Raw genomic sequence first — 15,562 nt, 5'->3', positions numbered from 1 at the left:
GTCCCTAGTCTACTCTTCGAATAGCAAGGCTCTTAGTGACAGACAATGGTGGCTTGGACTAGGTTGGTGGTGGGATGGAGAGAAGAGTATAGATTCAAGAGACAAGCTGGGGAGAGAATCAACAGGAATCACTTTTAAGGGGAAGGGAGAGTCAGGGATGGCTCGTGGGTTTGTAGACCAGGGCAGGAAGAGTCTTTTTTAGGGGAAGGGAGTGTGTGTGTGTGTGTGTGTTGGGACGGGAGGGATCAAAAACTCATGGAGAGGCAATTCCAAATACTGTGCCTTATCTCCTTTCTATGCAAAAATGTTATGAGGCATTCAGGACATAAATGATCTATTTTCCCAGTTTGGATTCCTGACAGCAATCTTTGCTTGGTGGCCCAATCTGGCAAGTCTTAAAGGCTTACTGAATAGCCAACTTTGTAAATGAGGTCCAGAAATGGCCAGCAAACTCCGCCTCTCTGCCTCTCATGCACTCAACAAGCACCTGCCCTGAGCAGCAATGATCATGACACTTAAACTAGTTGAATGGGGGCTCTCTCTATCAGAGTCTTCCAAACTCTTTCACATGCAGTCAATGTGAATGAGCAGAGGGCACGAGCACTGCAGTTTCTAATAAATGATACAGCATCCAGAGTTAAAGACATGTTTTGACAAATATGTATTTTTAAAAGGAAAATAGGCCAGGTGTGGTGGTTCACGCCTGTAATCTCAGCACTTTAGGAGGCCGAGGCAGGCAGATCACCTGAGGTCAGGAGTTCGAGATCTGCCTGGCCAACATGGTGAAACCTTGTCTCTACTAAAAATACAAAAATTAGCTGGGCGTGGTGGCACGCGCCTGTAATCCCAGCTACTCAGGAGGCTGAGGCAGCAGAATCTGTGGGACCCAGGAGGTGGAGGTTGCAGTGAGCTGAGATCATGCCCCTGCACTCCAGCCTGGCAATAGAGCGAGACTCTGTCTCAAAAACAATACAAACAAACAAACAAACACAATAAAGAAGGAGGACAATCCTGCAAATATACTTGATGTGTGACCTTCTTTGCTGTTTAGTCTGCTGGAGTGCTGCAGATGTCAGTGTCATTGGAAATACTCCTTCAGACTCAGCGATGGGGAGTCTCAGCAGAGTCTTCTAGACAAGGTGGGACCTGTACATTCAAGAATGATTAGGAATGGAGATAGAGAACCTTCCAGGTGGCAATTACAGGTAGTGGGACTAATGCAAGTCAGGCAAGGAGGCAGCCTCTACCAACAGTTTTTCCCCTCCTCTCTTTTCCACCTTCCATCTTCCCCACTATAATAAAATCCGAACGGGGATTTCCAGGCCGAGGTTAAAGGCCTGACTCCTTTAGGCTGAGATAGGTGTCCATTTCCGGTTCACTCATGGCACTCTGTGATTATTGCTAACATTGGTATTTCTACATAAAATGATTGTTTTATGGATTTCTTCCTTAAGGTCAAGAACTTTGTTTATTTTTGAATCCCCAGAGCCCAGAGCAGCGCCTGGCATGTAATAGGAGTTTGATAAATTTAAAAACAATTGAAGAATTTTTTTTTTTTTTTTTTTTTTGAGATGGAGTCTGGCACTGTCGCCCAGGCTGGAGTGCAGTGGCCGGATCTCAGCTCACTGCAAGCTCCGCCTCCCGGTTTTACGCCATTCTCCTGCCTCAGCCTCCGGAGTATCTGGGACTACAGGCGCCCGCCACCTCGCCCGGCTAGTTTTTTGTACTTTTTAGTAGAGACGGGGTTTCACCGTGTTAGCCAGGATGGTCTCGATCTCCTGACCTCGTGATCCACCCATCTCGGCCTCCTGACTTTTTCTCTCCTCTGCATTCCTCTGTTACATGGTTTGTACTACTCTCTGTTACTTGACATGTGCCTGAAACACTGAGTCAATGTATCAGTAATTTAAACAAAATAGTTTATGCTTCCATGTAAGAGTAGGAATAGAAGGAGTCCATACTGATACAGGGTCTTCAGGGTGTCCTGTATCCTGGACCCTACCAGCCGTTCACTCTGTCAGCCCTAGCATGCTGCCTACATTTCCATGTTTGGAGGTGGCCACCACCACATCTTTGTTGGAACTAGCAAGAAGGCAGAAAGAGGAAAGAGAAAACGGGCTTCCTTCCTTTGCTTCCTTTCCTTCTTTCCTTCCTTCCTTCTTTCCTTCCTTCCTTCCTCCCTCCCTCCCTCCCTCCCTCCCTCCCTCCCTCCCTCCCTCCCTTCCTTCCTTCCTTTCTTTCTTTCTCTCTCTCTCTCTCTCTCTCTCTCTCTTTCTTTCTTTCTTTCTTTCTTTCTTTCTTTCTTTCTTTCTTTCTTTCTTTCTTTCTTTCTTCCCTTTCTCTTTCTTTCTTACAGGGTGTTGCCCCCTCACCCAGGCTGGAGTGCAGTGGCACAATCATGGCTCACTGCAGCCTACACGTCCTGGACTCAAGCGATCCTTCCACCTCAGCTTCCCAAGTAGCTGAGACTACAGGTGCTGACCACCACGCTGCTAATTTCTTTTTTTACTTTTTGCAGAGACAAAGCTTCATTATATTGTGCAGGCTGGTATCAAACTCCTGGGCTCAAGTGATCTACCTGCCTCTGCCTCCCAATTACAAGTGTGAGCCACCACTCCCAGCTGCTTTCTTTTGTAAGATACAACATGGAAGTTGCTCCCATCACATCTCTTTCCATCCTATTCTCAGGACCTAGTCACATGGCCAGATCTATACAAAGGAGACTAGGAGAGGTAGATCTTATTTGGGTAACTATCTAAGGCCAAAATTTCTATTACCAGAGAAGGAGAGAACAGATATGGGGCTGTGGAGAGGGAGGGACAAGTTGAGTGTCTGCCATACTTTTATATGGCATTTGTCAGGGATATTTCAGTCTTAGCTTTTTCATTGTTTCGTTTTGTTTTTTGAGATGGAGTATCCCTCTGTTGCCCAGGCTAGAGTGCAGTCGTGTGATCTTGGCTCACTGCAAGCTCCGCCTCCCGGGTTCAAGTGATTCTCCTGCCTCAGCCTCCTGAGTAGCTGAGACTACAGGTGCCCGCCACCATGACCAGGTAATTTTTGTATTTTCAGTAGAGACAGGTTTCACCATGTTGGCCAGGATGGTCTCGATCTCCTGACCTCATGATCCACCCGCCTTGGCCTCCCAAAGTGCTGGGATTACAGGCGTGAGCCACCGCACCCAGCCTAGCTTTCTCATTGTAAAATAGGAATAATCATGTTCACCTTACAGAATGGTGATGTTACTGGAAAGAGGTCCTGATCCAGACCCCAGGAGAGGGTTCTTGGATCTTGAGCAAGAAAGAATTTGAGGCGAATCTATGGAGTAAAGTGAAAGCAAGTTTATCATGAAAGCAAAGGAATAAAAAAAAAAAAATGGCTACACCATAGGCAGAGCAGAAGCTTAGACTGCTGGACTAAGGATACTTATAGTTATTTCTTTTTTTCTTGTTTTTTTTTTGAGACAGAGTCTCGCTCTGTCGACCAGGCTGGTGTGCAGTGGCACAATCTCAGCTCACTGCAACCTCTGCCTCCCAGGTTCAAATGATTCTCCTGCCTCAGCCTTCTGAGTAGCTGGGATTACAGTTGCATGCCACCATGCCTGGCTAATTTTTATATTTTTAGTAGAGGCGGGGTTTTGCCATGTTGGCCAGGCTGGTCTTGAACTCCTGACCTCAAGTAACCCACCTTCCTTGGCCTTCCAAAGTGCTGGGATTACAGGTGTGAGCCACCACACCCAGCTAGTTATTTCTTGATTATATGCTAAGTGAGGGGTGGATTATTTCTGAGTTTTCCAGGAAAGGGGTGGGCAATTTCCAGAACTGAGGGCTCCTTTCCCTTTTAGACCGTATAGGGTAACTTCCTGACATTGCCATGGCATTTCTAAACTGTCACGGCACTGGTGGGAGTGTCTTTTAGCATGCTAGTGCATTATAATTAACATATAATGAGCAATGAGGACCACCAGAGGTCACTCTCATCGCCATCTTGGGTTTGGTGGGATTTGGCCAGCTTCTTTACTGCATGATGTTTTATCAGCAAGGGCTTTGTGACCCCTATCTCATCCTGTGACTTAGAATGCCTAACCTCCTGGGAACGCAGCCCAGTAAGTCTCAGCCTTATTTTACCCAGCACCTATTCAAGATGGAGTTGCACTGGTTTGAATGCCTCTGACAGTGCTGAGTACTGAATGAGAAAACAGTTGTGATTATGCCTGACATAGTGTCTGGAATACAAAAAGATGGCCAAAAGTGTTAGTGTCCTTTCTTCTCTTTCTTTTCTGGAGATGTCTAGATAGTACCCCATAATATCCATATGATAATATGCTTGACCTATTTTTTTTCCTTCCAAGGTACAGTTGTTATTGAATTACTTGCAATCATCAAATCATAGGTGGTCATCTTATCTTTCCTCTGAGAGTAGGAGTTCTTTCATGGCAGAGGCTATATCTTGCACAACTTTGATCTTATAGCATGTCTTGTACACAGATGTTCAATCAATAGTTGCTAAACAAATACATGGGTGAAGAAGAGAAGAATCTTTTCATCATGCCATCACTGTGTCTCTATGGAGTGGGATTTATCAATTACATTGAGGCAACAAGACAAATCTATCAGCATTATCCAGGTTGTGGTCCCACAAAATGTTGGTGCAGTATGGAGCATGCACATCCTCATTCCTGCCTTCTGGTGGTGCACTGGAGCCAGGGAAGAGTCAGATCTGGGACAGGGTGACTCTCTTCCCAGAACACATGTCACAGCACAACTGCACCACAACCATCTTCTCCCTCTTTCCTCTGACTCCCCGTCATAAGAACTCACTCTCCCCTTCATAATTGTAGACATACTTCTTGAAAGTTAGAGTGCAAGTATTTGGGGAAGAGGAAAATGGTTGTGATGATCAACATTTTATAGAGTCTTGAATCTGCTCTCCTGGCACCTTTTGGTCATCTGGTTTGGGTGTAGGGGGGGAAATTGCCCCTCACCTTGTGAAACTGGGTTACAATTTGACGATGCCAGGCCAGCTGGCCCAGAGAGATGTGTTACCATGACAAATGTAAGATCACCTTGTGGTTAGCCACTTGACCCGAGCTTGTTATGTCTGTACACTCATGCTGAGGGCGACTGCACCCCGGAAATCAGAGACTCATAGACCTGCCTTGGTTGCTGGTTTGTCCCATTTTCTTCAGTCTCTTAGGCCTAGACAGAGTTATCAGCTCCTTTCATATTCATGCTTGGCATTTCCTTGCTCTATGCTCTCCTGGGGCTGGGATGCTTTCAGCAGATGCTGCCCGTCCTTCCCCAAGCCAGGAGGGGCCCTGGCCTCTATGACAGCAAATCCATTGCACCACTTAAGTTTAATTAGAGCACAATGACGGATGATTAGTTTACACATCAAAGCACTGAAACAACTCAACAAATTGGCCCCATCCCAAAGCCCAGCACAGGAGCTGGCCTTGAACTCAGAGGCTCTGCCTGCTGGGGCACGGGAGCTAGCAATGAAAGCTTGGGAGCCCCATGCAGAGGTGCACGGAAGGAGTTCTGCTTCGCCAGTGAAGAAACAGATCCCAGTTATTTCCAGCCCTAATTGTGCTCAGCGTCTCTCTCACCTTGGCTTTCCACCTCCACGCCCTCCCTTGGCTGCGGCTTAAAGTTTACATGTAGTTGACTCTCAATTATTTGGGGACTGATTATTCAGTCCATAGGTTATCCAAACCCTTTGCTAATCCTCTCTTTTTCACCCTGTTACTTTCCAAGTGGGATTTTTGACTGTTCATTAGGACACCTACCAGGGAATTAGAGCAAAAAGCAAACGAGTTAATCTTCTTCAAATCAGGCCACTTGACTACCAGCCATTTTTTTGTTGGAGGTTTGGTGGGGGAAGGAGATAGAAATTATAGGTTGCAATGAGGTAAATGGATTATTTCTGGGTCTCCTTCATGCACACTCTACCCATTCCATGTGGATGACCAAGAGGCAGCTGTACACATGAAAGCACTCTGCATTAGACTGTCTTTGCCTTTTATTACATTTTTCAGATTTCTCCTTGTCATGCTGGGGCCCCAGAGCGGCTGCTTGTGTACTTGGAGAGGTAAGCAGTTTGGTTCCTCTGGCTCAGAAGACTGGTTTGTTCATACTAATGATCAGTGAAAAAGAAAACAAACAAAAAATCCCTAAAGGTTCACCCAGTATTTGAGCCAAATTGACCTTCATACTTGGTCCTGCACACATTCCCATCAAAACAATTGGTGTCCTGCTCCAAGGTCATACTGTCAAAGTCAACAGCAGAGAAGAGACTTAAATCTAGGTCTTCCTCATAGCCCTTATCCCTCAGGACTATGTGATCTTTCTCATTGTCGGAAGAGAACAGAGCTGTGGCTACATGAAAATCTCATGGAGCACAAAGGCTCAGGCCTCTTTCCTGAACAATTGATGGTGGCGCGGTGCATGGTGGGATTCCAGTTCCCTCACTGTGGGCCTTGGGGGTGAGCAGACATCAGCCTTACTGCTGTGATGTGGGCAGACAGATGAATGCTGGCTGCCTCTAGCACAGGACAGTGGGCGGGAGCTGAACTCCGTTCAGGCTGCTGTAAGCAAAGCACTTCAGAAGGAGGGTGACTCTGTGTGATTAGCATAAACCAGGAGTCTATTGATCTGGCTGATTAGAAAGTCTTCCAAGGCACCAGGGTAATTAGCACAATGTACAGAGTAGCAGTTATCAGCTTCATTGCTTAATTAACAATGTAAATATCTTTCTAAATGACATTTTATAATCCTGATTAGACCCTCTAGCGTTTGCCCTGTTTGCTGCTAATTCCTTCCCAGATGTACGGATAGTCAGATAGTTGTCTTTCTTCCATGCCTGACATCACATTTCTGTATCACATATGATAAAGCAATTGTATACGCCCCACATCTCCTCTTTTGTATCTAACTAAGGGGTCTGCTCTGCCTTCACCTCTCCAGCCTGAAATATACAGTCTGCCAATTGAATTGCCAATTAAAAGTACTTAATTAAATGTGAAAGGGGAGTTTTATCATGTTCTGGATTTTGAACTATTTTTTATTTTATGTGCTTAGCAGGATAAGTCATCTTAAATTAGCATCACATTTTTTCCTCTGAAGAGCATGTGAGAAATGAGGCTATTAGGAGGAGAGGTTTAACACAATATTTGTGTACACTAGTCATGGGTGCAAAGACTCATCCCAAATGCATATGTTGCTTTGGCAAGAAGGGTTGTTCTTCATATTTATTTTATTTCCTTATCATTGCTGGTTGAATTAATGTTTCCCATAGAATATTTGGCCTGTCTAATCAGACATATGTGCAGGGAACTTGGTTGTTTTATTTAATTTTTACTTTAACTTCACCTATTATTTTCAGTATCAGAGCCACACTAAAAGATTATTGTTCCATGTCTAAGTTCCAAATGGCATACATACAAATCCTTATGGAGCTCTGGGGGTGGAAAGTTCAGAGTTCAGAGGCTCCCACTGTCACTGGAAAGACTGTTTCAAAGCTTTCCATTCTTGGAGGCCTGATGATTTCAGCTGGTGGATTATTCACTTCTGGTCTTGTTGCACCCACTAAGTGTGTGATGGCCAAGGTAGTTACACATCTACAAAGTGTGGGGGGAAAGTAAAAAATAAGAAATTTACTATAAACCAGTGCATATCCTACTGGTAAAATGGTAGGAAAGGTAAAAATGAATTTTGGAGGAATTTGCTCTAGGTTTTAATTAACCATCTTGCCCTTGTTCCCCATTATCATTGATTTGTGTGATAAGTGCCAATTATATGTGTCATAAGTATACTCCTTTTTGCTGAAGACAAGAGATCTTATGTGTGATGCAAATAAGGGTTCTCAGAATGCTAATTTTGTAATGAGCCGATGCATTCTTCAAGGAGTTTATAGTCTAGAGGGGGAATAAAACATGTGCATAAATAATTATAATGCAAAGTAGGAAACTGGCATGTCATGAGACAGCAGAGAGAGAATTATGGCCAAAAAAAGGGTGGAGAAATAAATTATAGTTGAGAGATGTAGGAAGGCCTGTTTGAAGGTTGAGGGAAATTGGCATAAAAGCAAATTGGGAGTATTAGGTGTGGTTTCCAAAAGAGGAGAACAGCAGGGAGAAAACATAGAGGTGGGACAGCAAGGCATTTAAGTGGGGAACAAGAAGAGATTTGCCAGGGCCATTGTGGGAGGTATGTGAAGCAGGAAAGCCCCGCAGGTAAGGTTGCAAAGGTAAGTCAGAATGCGGTCACCATCACGCAGAACCTGGAATCCAAGGCTAAAACACCTGCACCACTGGCTGCAGACCAGGGATCTTTTTTTTTTTTTTTTTTTTGAGGCAGTCTCCCTCTGTCGCCTAGGTTGGAGTGCAGTCATGGGACCTCTGCTCACTGCAGCCTCCGCCTCCTGGTTTCAAGTGATTCTCATGCCTCAGCCTCCTGGGTAGCTGGGATTACAGGCATGCATCACCATGCCCAGCTAATTTTTGTAATTTTAGTAGAGACAGGGTTTCACCATGTTGACTAGGTTGGTCTTAAACTCCTGGGCTCAAGTGATCCTCCCACCTCGGCCTCCCAAAGTGCTGGGATTATAGACATGAGCCACTGTGCCTGGCCCAGAGAGTAAATCTTTTAGGCTGTGTGAGCCATATTGTCTCTGTCACAGTTACTCAGCTCTGCCATTGTAGCACAAATGCAGCTATGAACAATACATAAATAAATGGGCATTGCTATGATAAAATGTTATTTATGGATACTGAGATATGAATTTTATCTATTTCTTACAAGTCACAAAATGTTCTTCTGATTTTACTGTCTTCTACTGTTGGAGTAGGCAGGGGCATGAAGCTGTAACCATCTCTTCCTCTGAGTTTTCTTTACCATTGGCCATATCCCCATCACCACAGAGGGCCAAGTGTTGACTGAGCTTGAATCCAGTGGGTTAAAGCGGCAAAGTCAATGCATAGGGTGACTATATGATGGTGCATGCGTGCATCAGTGGTTATTACCAGGAACAAGCTTCAGTGCACAGCACTAGGGTAACATTCGAGTTGTGTGCTCTTGACAGACTCTAACACTATTTGATATTTAAAAAGAAATACCTGGCTGGGTGCATTGACTCACGCCTGCAATCCCAGCACTTTGGGAGTCCGAGGAGGGCAGATCAATTGAGATCAGGAGTTTGAGAATAGCCCAGCCAACATAGTGAAATCCAATCTCTACTAAAAATACAAAAAATTAGCTGGGCGTGGTGGTGTACATCTGTAATTCCAGCTCCTCGGGAGGCTGAGGCAGGAGAATCACTTGAACCCAGAGGCGGAGGTTGCAGATCATGTCACTGCACTCCAGCCTGGGCAACAGAGTGAGACAGTCTCAAAAAAAAAAAAGGAAGAAAAAAAAAAGAAAAGAAAAAAGTCAAGAGTTTTGACAATCCATGTGTAGTAAATGAGGTATGCAGCCCTCTATTTTATGAAACCCAAGCTTTGGTACAATACATACTGACATCCCTAAACACCTTCCCTGGGCTGAATTAGGTCTTTCTCTACATCAGTAGGCTAATAATAACATCCATCCATTTCCTGGGTAAGGTTCTGTAGTTTCCAGCAAATTATTTTCTTCTTCCTCACCTTCTCTACCCCCTCAATGCTCCAACCTGCTTTGCAGGGATAAAAGGTGGAATGAGAGTGGGTTCAGGCTGGTGGGCCAGTGGGAAGCCTCTTAGCCTCCTCCAGCTCTCCTTCCAACTCAGATACCCTGAGAGTTAACACAGAGGTCAGGGAGGCCAGTTGACCTCCAGTTGAAACGTTGAACCAGCTTTTCCCTTGGTGAACTGGATCAAAGCAGTTATCTATCTCATTTCCGAGTATACCTGACATAACAAAGGGTTTGTTAAAAACATCAAATAAAATGTATTTTTTACTGAATTTGAAATCATATATTTATGCTTGAGTAAAATTTATCTAATTCATCTCCTTCCCTTTCATCTTGCCTGCCATCTCTTCTCTTATCCAGAAAAGTCTTTCTTTCTTTTTTTTTCCTTGAGATAGTCTTGCTCTGTCACTCAGGCTGGAGTGCAATGGTGCAATCTCAGCTCACTACAACCTCTGCTTCCTGGGTTCAAGCTATTCTCCTGCCTCAGCCTCCTGAGTAGCTGGGATTACAGGTGTGCACCACCAAGCCTAGCTAATTTTTTGTATTTTCAGTAGAGCTGGGGTTTCACCATGTTGGCCAGGCTGGTCTCAAACTCCTGACCTCGTGATCCGCCAGCCTTGGCCTCTCAACGTGCTGGGATTATAGGCACAAGCTACTGCACCTGGCCTCTTTTTCTTTTTTTGTTTTAAATTGAGGCAGGGTCTTCCTCTGTTACCCGGGTTGGAGTGCAGTGGTGCAATCACAGCTCACTGCAGCCTAGGTTTGAGTGATCCTCCCACTTCAGACTGCTGAGTAACTGGGACTACAGGCATATGCCACCATGCCTAGCTAATTATTTTAATTTTTTGTAGAGACGGGGGTCCCACTTGGTTGCCCAGGCTGGTCTTGAACTCCTGGGCTGAAGTGATCCTTCCGTCTCAGCCCCGCAAAGTGCCGGTATTACAATCATGAGCCACCACGCCCAGCCAGAAAAGTCTTTAATTTTAACATTGAACAATGTATGGCAAGGAAGAGGTTAATCAGGTGACTAACTCACTTTACAACATTTTAAGGGACAGAAAATGAGCTATTGCTTGTGACAACATGGAAGCCATTGAAAACCTTGTTAAGCAGTTTCAGTGGCACAAGATGGAAACCAACTCTATTGGCTGACGGGTAAATGGGGGAATGGTAAGTGAGAAATTAAGGCTTCCTGTGTAGACAACTCTAATGACGGCTTCTTGTCACTTAGATCTCAGTTTAAATGTCACCTCTTTGGAGTGATCTACAGCAGCCATCTGGTGACGACCACATGACCACATTTTATTTCTCTGCAAAGCACTTACTTATGACCTGATCATGTCTTCTTTCTTTCTTTGTTTTCTCTGCCCCTAAGACACCACACATGCACACTGATCAAAAGGGTTTTATTTATTCTGTCTCCCCAGAACCTAGAAAACAGCTTGGTACCTGGTAGGTGTTCATTTTTTTTTGAATGAAAGGATAAAAGTTTGGCTATAAGGGAGAGTAGAGAAATAGAAATCTATCTGGTAGGAGATATGGAGCAATACCATATGGGTATGGAATATGGATATGTGTGTTTTTTGTTCATTTGTTTTAATGGGAACCCCTAGCCCATTGCTTGTCTGACTTTGATGTGCCTGGGAACCATCTTGGGATCTTGCTAAATGCAGATTTTGATTCTGCAGGCCCAGGTGGGAGATTCTGCATTTCTAACAAGCTCCCAGGTGAGGCCCAGGCTGCTGATCCATGAACCCCATTTTGAGTAGCAAGGCCCTGGACCACCTTGGTATGTTGCTTAGAATGAACGGGTGGAAAGGGGGCGATCAATGAAGCAGGAGAGAGGGGATAACTGCAGGGGCAAAGATTTGAGGAATACGCAGGGATCGAACCCAGAGAACCAGCAGAAGTACTGGTTTTCTTTTTTCGTTTTTTTTTTTTAGATGGAGTTTTGCTCTTGTTGCCCAGGCTGGAGTGCAATGGCACAATCTCAGCTCACCACAACCTCCGCCTCCTGGGTTCAAGCGATTCTCCTGCCTCGCCTGCCAAGTAGCTGGGATTACAGGCATGCGCCACCATGCCCAGCTAATTTTGTATTTTTAGTAGAGATGGGGTTTCTCCATGTTGGTCAGGCTGTTCTCAAACTCCTGACCCGAGGTGATCTGCCTGCCTTGGCCTCCCAAAGTGCTCGGATTACAGGCATGAGCCACCGCGCCTGGCCAAGGACCGGTTTTTCAAAGGCAGAAGGAAACTTTCCACAGCATACCAGGAAAGAAGGGGAAGAAGTGAGAAGAAGATCTGATGATGTCTATCTTTCAATGAGGTCCTCAGCTGAGAGTGAGGGTGGAGGTGGGGTGTAGGAGTTCTGAGAAACAGAGTTATTTTCTTCCTAGGCAGCATCCATTATGCCTTTGAGGTTTGGATCATAAATTTAAAGTAAAACCCATCAGCTCTGTTGTGTAATTTTCTCAGCATTAATCTGCTTGGGTGCAGGTTGGAGAAGGAGGATGATAGATTCATCCAGAGTGAGAGTGACAGAGGCCAAGAGGAACCAGGGAGTTGAGGGTGTTGGTAAGAGAGTGATTTTAATAGTGGATCACAGGAAGTGAGGCCCAGGCACTGGGTGGGATACTGCTACTCAGTCCCAGCTCTCACTCATGGGGCTCTAGTGCAGAGAGAGATATGACTGATATAATCACACAAATGTATATCTATCTACATGTACCCACACATATATATGTATGTATTATATGTAAATGTCCATGTCTATGTAACTACCACAACTGTCAGTGCCCCACCCATAATCTGTTGTGCCTTACCACTGCAGTATATCTGGCTGATTTCCAACTACCAGCATCTCTATCTCTTTGCCTGAGATCGTGGCAGGCCAGAAGTACCAGGGAGTTAGTGCCCCCGAGAGCATTGTATGACGAGAGCATTGTACTCCTGTAACTAACAGGAATTGGTATATAAATACACCAGGTGGGATAACCAAGGTGTGGGTTCCATACTGTTTCCCCAGCACGATGAAGCTCAGTGGTAACTTGCTTGGGAAGGCTCTCTTTACAGGCTGCCTTCTTTTCCTTGCCTCACTTCCCTTCTTTCTCTCTTTTCTCTTTCTTTCTTTCTTTCCTTTCCTTTCCTTTCCTTTCCTTTCCTTTCCTTCCTTTCCTTTCCTTTCTTCTTTCTTTTTCTTTCTTTCTTTTCCTTCCTTCCTTCCTTCCTTCCTTCCTTCCTTCCTTCCTTCCTTCCTTCCTTCCTTCCTTCCTTCCTTCCTTCTTTCCTTCCTCCCTCCCTCCCTCCCTCTCTCTCTCTTTCTTTTTCTTTTCTTTCTTTCTTTTCCTTCCTTCCTTCCTTCCTTCCTTCCTTCCTTCCTTCCTTCCTTCCTCCCTCCCTCCCTCCCTCCCTCTCTGTCTCTCTCGCTCCTTCCTTCCTTCCTTCCTTCCTTCCTTCCTTCCTTCCTTCCTTCCTTCCTTCCTTCCTTCCTTCCTTCCTTCTCTCTCTCTCTCTCTCTCTCTCTTTTTTTTCCCGGAGTTTTACTCTTGTCACTCAGGCTACAGTGTAATGGCATGCTCCCTGTAACCTCTGCCTTCCAGGTTCAAACAATTCTTCTGACTCAGCCTCCGGAGTAGCTGGGATTACAGACTCTCACCACCACGCCTGGCTAGCTAATTTTTGTAGTTTTAGGAGAGATGAGGCACCATGTTGACCAGGCTGGTCTCGAACTCCTGACCTCAAGTGATCCACCCACCTTGGCCCCCCAAAGTGCTGGGATTACAGGTGTGAGCCACCGTTACCTGGCCTCACTTCCCTATTTTCTCACTTAGTGTTTTCTAGAACCACCTTTTAAATAAACTACTTGCTCTCAAATCCTTGCTTCAGGGGCTTCTCCAGGGGGAATCCAAACTGAGGTATATGTAATTATAAATTGTGATGCATGCCGTGGAGAAGGTACAGTCTACTATTTGGGTGGGGGGACCTGCTCCATTATGGGGTGGGAATGTGGATGTCAAAGGAAGGTGAGGAAGAGATCTATTAGCTGGGATCTAAAGGAGGAGTACGGTGGAAGGACATGACACAATGAGTGTACGAAAGGCCACTGTGGCTGCCACAGAGGACAGGGACATGGATGGAAGCTTAAGAGGCCAGACTCTGGAGGACCTCATAGGACATGATAAGGAGTTTGGCATATGTATTCAGAGAACACCGATAAGCCATTAAGGGGACTACAGCAAGACAGCGATAAGATTATACCTGTCTCTAACCATAGTGGAGAAGGACAGGAGAGCTCGCATGGCAGGGATAGAGTTTAGAGGCCTCCGCTATGACCCAGGGTCTTGCATGGAGTTTTGCACATGAAGGAGTCTACTCCTTCAACAGATGTTTGCTGAAGTGGAAGGTAACTGTTAACCACATAGTTGACTGACCAGAACACCCTATTTCCTGGCCAAGTCGAAAAATGATTTCCCTTCATTAATGTTGCTTTTTTTTTTTTTTTTTTTCCTGGGCTGCTACACTTAAAACTCTATCAGCCCTTTCTCTTGGGGACAGCATCAACAGGATTTTTTACTTTTACTCATTCTCCACTTCCCTCCTTTTCACTCTCTTCTTTCTCTCCTTCTCTTCACCCCTTTGTCTCTCTTCTTTCTTCAAATAGTCCTGTTAATAAAGTTGATTATTTCTTATAGTCTCCATTTCTATTAATGGTGGCATGTAATTCTTGTCTCTGGACATCTCAAGACACTGCAGATATAGTCAGTGAAAACTGAATCACACTTTGTAAGCAAGGTAATTTTAAGTGGATCTTTAGTCAAATGCTGTCAAAATGCAAAAAAGAAGAATGTTCCCAAGCACATTCACTCCTTTGGTAATATTGCCACATACACATCCAGCATGCACTTGAACTTTTTATGAAAAAGAAATTCTATTCCAAAGGTGATTCTTACAAAAAATTATGGGTATGTGTGTGTATGTTATTTACAATTTGAAATCATGAGACATTGAACACATTTTCAAGAGATAAAAAAGTGGGGACATATTCAGAGATAACATACATCTGATCACCAATGTGGTTTCACATGTGGTCACTGTTAATATATTACTACAGAACACACTAGAAACAGAGAATGATATATCAGCAAAGTTGGATTTATGGTGCTGCAGAAAGTAATATAGTACGGAGGACCAGGAAGGCTGAAACCTAGCCCATAAATTAATCTCCAAGTGTATGTTCTAAATAGTCACAATTGTACCCTTTTTCCTCTTGTGTTCCTTTTTATAAAAATATTGAAATCCTTGCTCATCCCTTTCTTTCACCCAGCAATTAAAGCAAAACAAACTAGATGTCTGAGATTTCACATAACCTTTCATACCCAATATTTTTATTGTCTTAAATCTTGAGTAGTCAGCAAGAGTTGTGTTTTGCAATACGCTGGGGTAAGGAAGATCTGTTCACCCCATTTTCCATTTTCGCCCCTGGTGTCCTCTGCTGGCATATTCACCCATCACCCCATGCCCCTCACCCTGTGTTCTGGCAGGATTTGAGACATGCAAATTGCAAACTGGTAAATAGCAACTTTGCATATTTTGAATAGAAGAGAACAACGTGGTACTACTCATTCTGTTTTCAGGGAAATCTGAGATAATGGGGAGCAAGATCGAGGGCAGACCGAGGGTCTTAAGTATTTTCTTCAAAGTGTTTATTATGCTTATTAAACCTATTGTACACTGATGAATTAATTTGAATTATTTACATGGTCAACCTTGGAGACAATAACCTGATTTAATCAGAGGATGCAAATGTTATCATTTCTCTTTGAAATCTAAAAGCAGGTTTAAACTGGAAACGTCAGGACTTCTTGTATCTTTCCCTACATATAGTGGTTACAAACCTGCAGTTG

This window comes from Chlorocebus sabaeus, chromosome 16, assembly GCF_047675955.1.
Source record: "Chlorocebus sabaeus isolate Y175 chromosome 16, mChlSab1.0.hap1, whole genome shotgun sequence".
In the NCBI taxonomy this organism is placed as follows: domain Eukaryota; kingdom Metazoa; phylum Chordata; class Mammalia; order Primates; family Cercopithecidae; genus Chlorocebus; species Chlorocebus sabaeus.
Note: the sequence above shows the minus strand (reverse complement) of the source record.